At 37.9% G+C, this 6,660-nt stretch overlaps 1 long non-coding RNA gene across 1 annotated transcript; it reads right to left on the reverse strand.

Moving 5' to 3' along the window:
* Window positions 2,066–4,708, reverse strand: LOC109722861. Its single transcript, XR_002219562.1, has 3 exons — window positions 4,583–4,708; window positions 4,112–4,155; window positions 2,066–2,284 (listed from the first exon to the last, which is right to left on the reverse strand). It is a non-coding gene; the product is annotated as an uncharacterized LOC109722861 (long non-coding RNA).

Here is a 6,660-nt window from a genome sequence, read left to right on the forward strand (position 1 = left end):
TTTATTACTTTCACTATTGGCTATTGCTTGCCCTTGTGCAAGCCACTGTGTATGCTTCTACTTATGCAAACTTTATACTCTATCTGTACCTATTGTTGAGTCTTGGTTGGAGAGGGGAGGCTCTGTCCATTCGGCGTCTGTTTGACACTCTCGAACCGGCCAAAAGGATCGGGCTCGGGACGTGACAATTAAAATATTCTCCAAAAGTCGATTTGTCTTGCGTATTCCTGTACAATTAAAAAAATTTACTTAGTATGTCACGCCCCGAGCTTGATCCTTTTGGCCGGTTCGAGCGCGTCGAACAGACGCCGAACGGACAGAGCCTCCCCTGTCCGCCCAAGGCTCAACAACAAGTATCAATAAAGTAAAATGTGGCACATGCGGAAGCAAACACAATGGCTTGCACGAGGGCAAGCAATAGCCAAAAGTAAAAGTAATAAACTAAGGAAAATTATTTACATTTTTGCATCATTTCTTCTCTTTTACATCACATGATATCTCAAAATATAAGTCTTGCATTGAAATACAAAGTATTTTATACATCATTTATTTAACATGTTCATAATACTAAATCATCGAAGTACAAAAGATAATAACTAAAGGGTATGCAATTAGACCAAAATGTGAAACCAACTCGGGTGGTCTCTATCTAGGGCACGATGCCCTTACCGCAATCGTCCGTCGGCTCACTCGGTCTCGGCTCTGTGGAAATAGTGGGGTGAGAACTACAACAAAGTTCCCAGTGGGTTTGGCAACCGAGCACGCCGACTTTTCTACTAGGTCTAAATCAGGCATAATAGAAGAAAAGAGATATAGATAGTAACCGAACTATACAAATGCAGCTAATATACCTGAACAATAAATAGTGCAATACTCAATAATATGCTCATGATGAATGCAAGGTCACAATCTCATTGCTCAATCTCTTGGCTAACCCGTAGGTTTCACCCTCAACAACTCACCAACTCAAATCCCAATATTGGGGAGGCTACTACACCCGACGGGACCGTCCTCTCGGGAGGCTACTACACCCAGTGATGATAACTCTGGAGCACATCGCCCGAGGGGGAGCTACCACCCTCGAGCAAGAACTTACAGGCAAGTATGATCCAATCCTTAACTATAAGGATGTCAAGTTCAATTCATTCATTAACTATAAGGAAACAATACACATATGACCCTTAACTCTAAGGTTGCTATGTCATAATGTCGCTATCACACTTTTACTTGCATTCTTTACTTTCACTAGTGTCATATACACTACTATGTTCTTGTACACATGCCACACTTGTTTTCTAAGTGTTCCAACTCTAGCATTCTCGACTCATCGTTGTCACTTTCTAATTCTATATCAAGATGTCACATTTGTTTACTAAGTCCACTAAGTTCTTGGCACTTGTCATACATAAATAGTGTTTATAAAATTCTCACATTCTCGCTAGTAACTCACATGCCACTACTACAGATACAAGATTTAGTGGCGACAAATGTCGCCACCATAGCCAACATTGTCGCCACTAAAAACGTTTTGGCGGCGATAATCTATCGCCGCATGCCGCCGCCTAAAACCCCGTCAGTAAAACTATTTGGTGGTGACAATGTGTCGCCGCTAAAAGTTAGATAATTAGCGGCGACAAACGGTCGCCACGAAAAGTTAGATAATTAGTGGCGACATACCGTCGCCACTAAAAGTTAGATAATTAGCGGCGACAAATAAATGTCGCCGCGAAAAATTAGCGGCCGGACTTTTTTATGACTAGTTTTATGGTAGCGACTATTGTCGCCACCATTTTTCTGATATAAAATTAATTTTTTTTAAAAAATATAATTGGTAGTAATAGATATTATTGATTTAGTATAAATTGCTAAAAAATAACATATAGTTATAAAAATTTCTCATTCTTAAATTTTAACCTTTAATTTTAATTTAAGCTTCTCAAAACCAAATAAAATTTAGGACAAAGAGAGCCGATTCTTATAAATATGAGAGAAAGCTTTCCAAACAAACGACAGATCAACAATCAGAAATCCTACATTTTGCATCGAATTGTGTCTCTCACAACAAAAAGAAGTTTGGCACAATATATATAAGTAAGACTGAATCATCATATATAAGTAAAACAATCACCCAACACAACCAAAAAACAAAATACAATAATAGTGTTTTGTCATTTCCACATGCTATCAAATGTAAAGTTTTCAAAATATGCCTAAATTTTTAAACTTGATTCAATACATCACCAACGACCTGCCAAAATATTTCTCGTTACCACCTCTTATAAATCTACAAATAAAAATGAAAAAAAATTAGCTTTTCAAAATTTGTTGATTCCTGAATTTATAACGCAAACAATATAAGAATAAAGATGCCAAGTACGTAGATAACAATGTTTTCTATGAACTATATAACAGCCAGAAATCGACATTAATTCAGTTCATGTAACCAAATATTGAGCATTAAGAGTAACAAAGAAATTGAGTAACTTTGAGAAATCAGAATAATAATTACAAATATGACTAATATTACATAAAAAGAAATTAGAAAATAGTAAGATACGAACGCGAATGAAGTAACAAGTTACTAATGCGAATGAAGTAACAAGTAACAAGTAACAAGTAACAAGTAACGTTTATTTCAGCTCATATTTCAATCACAAACAAAACAATCAGATTTGAAGCGCTTCAAATCTTATTTTCTTAATCGTACAGTATTAGATATGATCCCATTTTTGGCCAAAGTATTCAAAATTCTGAGTGAATAAAATAATACTGCTCATCTTTGAATGGACTAAATGTGAGAGTATCGGCTGAATCCTTTGGATGGTCCCAAGGAAGAACAAATTGTTAACCAAATGGACCCCAAAAGCACGCACAGATGCACCGAATTCGGCCGCCTCAATAATCAAACACAATTTATTGAAACTAGACAACAAAGTGCTATCACCTGAAAGCGCTCTTTCTGTCTAAAAGAAAGTTGTTATTGTGTAGTTGCCATCTTGATCACTAGAAAGTTGTTATTGTGTAGTTGCCATCTTGATCACTAGCTCGTACGTACGTATAGTAACTTAATAAATAATAAAGAAGAATTTCTAGGCCTAAAAGCATCATGAATACCAGCTACAAGGAGATCAAGAGGGTAGTGAATCACACTACTGAGTTGTTACAGCGCAACCACTCTTAAATGTCGATGGCGACAAATGGAATGCTCAGATGTACATGTAATATCTATCATGAATCAGATAAAACTGCAGATTGAATGTCGCAAACATTGAATGAGGGTCTCTATGAGCAGTATAAACTGGAATGGGCCAACGGAACAGAAATTTGCAAGCCATTTTTTCAGCCTAGCGCCGCATTTACACTAACGGTTAAAGGACAATAAGAATATAGACCACTCTGCATCTGGTTTTTATAGTTCGATATTTTGATGATTACTTTATGTAGCTCAATCAACACATTAAAACAAAAGCAAAGTGACATCTGGGACTATTCTCTGCCTTCGTTATAGTAGCTACAAAAATACAGAACATGCCGAACAGAGAAAGGTTAAAATCAGTAAAGAACAATCACCAAAACCTGAAGCGGAATTTTACAGGCCGTCTTGAAGAACAACTTACTAATTTTTTTTTCCACAAAAAGATCATGAATAGTTAAGCTCTGGAAGAGCACAAGTACGCGATTATCACAATTGAATCAGAGAGGAACCAGTAGTTTTGAGTCATACAATTTCCTACAATTGCACAATACCTTCTGGAAACCAAAAACTTCTACTAGCAGCAGTGCACGGGGATGAGACGAGAGAGGAGTTTCTGTAACTAAGTAACGGCGTAACCCACTAGTACTAATAATTTGCTAAGTCTAAACCACTAACAAGAAGCTGAACACAAATAACTCAAAAGAGAAATAGGAAGCTGAACAGGAAGCTGAAAATCGCATTCACCAATACAAAGAACTCAAAAGAGAAACAGAAAGCTGAACAGTCCAAGACAAGCAATCTTAAAATAAAACAATGTAAAGCCTGAGACAAATCAAATATGAACAAAACAAAACCAAACCAAGCATATCCTGGATCTATGCATTCCAGAAGGCAACAACAAAAAAATAAGCTTACCAGGATGTAGACAATATACTTAACAAGATGTAGACATCTCGGCCCTGCATGAGAAATAAAAGAACAATTCTAATTAGTTGTTGCATTTGTAAAATTAAGCTTAGGGTTACATGCAAGTTAATGACAAATCAGCTACCATCTAAACGTGCAAACGATTATGTCAAGATCGCGGCTATGTTAGTATGTTAACTTTTATCAAAATTGTAGCTCTAAGGGTTAAAATGAAGTCAGGGTTAAACTTTTGTGACGAACTTGAATTAAAACTTTGTAGTGCAATCAACCCTGGTGTATAAGTACATCTCATACATCGCACTGTGAAAATCGTAAGATAGAGGCCTTAAAATTAGAAATAGAGAATCCAAAATTTGCATTGCTAACTGTTCTGAAGTTCAGTGCTTCAAACTGTAACTCACAAATGAACTGCTTAAATTAAACTTAGTTGAATGTTCAATGACAAATAGTGCAATTTACCCAAAATGAAGCATCGAATCTGAAACACAGAACCAAAACCCAAAACCCTATATTCAACATTCAAACCAACCAGTCAGCATCCCAAACTATATTGACTTTGGAAAAGAAGGTAAAAGTAAGAAAATATGATGGCCAGCAGCAGTACAATATGATAACAATAAGGTACCAATTTTCAAACAATAGAAAAAATTGTTCACACAATAAGAAAATAAGTGGAACAAGATCTCAACATTGCAAAAAGGAAACATGCATTTGTTGATTCTAGGATAGGACATGAAACCAAGAGAGTTGGACTGCACAATTTCTGCCAAATCTTATGTAACTTTGCTAAGGCAACAAGTTTCAGATCAACAAGATCTCAACATCAAACACCATTACATACTAAAATGTTTAAACTACCTATAGCTAATGCTTAAGAAGTACAGGAACAGAATGTCGGAAAACAAAAAAGAAGATGAGAAAATGTTCACTACATTCATGATTTCACAGAGGATCCTTTTCGTAAAGTTCGCCGAGGAACATTTCTAAAGCCTCTACATCGGTAAAAGGTGGGGGGTGCCATCCCGAAGCTTTTGAACTCCTTTCTATGTCTTAGATTGCATTTAATCTCATCTCTTACATGTTGCATTGTAGGATTGCATAGTAGTACCATTCCTTATGCTTTCTAATTGATAACCTAGTGTACTTGGAACGTTTGGTAGCTTAGATAGGTGAGGATTGGGTCGGAACATGGATCCTATGATGCGAAAGAAGAGAGAGAACCCGATGGGGGTGTTGATGATATAGAAAGTGGTGTTTAATGTTAAAGAACAAACGAGTGGCATCCAAATGTTAAAAAATAACGAGTGGTATTAATGTAGTGTAAATGACACTAGAGGTTTGAGAACCTAGGGATAGGTGGATCCCTTAGAAAATGCCTTGTGGATAAAGAACTTAATAAACCTAAGTACCCTTACATGGAGAGGTTGTCGATGAGTTATTAAGATATTGACCCTAGTTGTAGGGCATCCTCACTTAGAGAGGATTTGATTGGGTTGTTGACCCTAGTTGTAGAGCATCCTCACTTGGAGAGGATTCGATTGGGTTGTTGACCCTAGTTGTAGAGTATCCTCACTCGGAGAGGATAGATCTAGCTCACAGTCTGCTTTTGGGGTGGTATAGCCATCCATATCCCCACATGGAGGGGATTGTCGTCGAGTACTCCGGAGTGTCGGGCGATTAGGACCACTTGGAGGTCCGGACCACATGGAGGTCCGCAGACGGTCCCGGGCTTGGGAGCGCTTGGAGCTCCCTCCCCACTTTGGGATTGAAAGGTGAGTTATTGGCAAACCCAAGGGCTTCGCTACGATTGGGTAAAAGAACAGTGAACAATGTCATTGAACATTATTATTCGAACATGGATCGAATTCATTAGCATGATAGTAAACCTTTACTATATGATGCATGCATTCATTATACATGATCATGGGCATAGTAGCATAGATTTTCTTTATGCCTTTCCTGCTTTGAGATATCTATTCTATCTATCTACCTGTTGTTGCTTGTGCCCACTTGGACCTAGTGGGGAGATCGGCAGAGTCGGCAGCCGAGCCCACTAGGAACTATGGAAGATAGTTCTCACCCCACTCTATTTCCAGTGGTAGGTACAGGACTGCCGAGAGAGGACCGTGGCAAGGGAATCGCGCCCGACCAGTGAGACCGTGGTAGTATAGTAGCTTTCCTTTTTGCATTAGCACACCTATGTATTGAGAGAGATTCATTATAGGTGAGGATTTGGAAAGCTATGTATTTTGGATGAAAGATGTATTCATTTAAAAAAAATGATGTAAATGAAAAGGATAAACTATTGTAATAGTTAGCAAAGTACTCTCTTTATTTCACTTGTTTTTACTTGTGGATTACTTGCTCTTAGTTGTTGGCACTACTTGTGCCCCGTCGAATGTGTACGTTTAGAATTTAAATTTCCTGGGTAAATTCTTGTACACATTCCTGTTGTGAAGCCTTGGGCGGACAGGGGAGGTGCTGTTCGTTCGGCGGTCCGCTCGACGCGCCCGAATCGTGCCAAATTGGTAGTGGTT

This window comes from Ananas comosus, linkage group 17, assembly GCF_001540865.1.
Source record: "Ananas comosus cultivar F153 linkage group 17, ASM154086v1, whole genome shotgun sequence".
In the NCBI taxonomy this organism is placed as follows: domain Eukaryota; kingdom Viridiplantae; phylum Streptophyta; class Magnoliopsida; order Poales; family Bromeliaceae; genus Ananas; species Ananas comosus.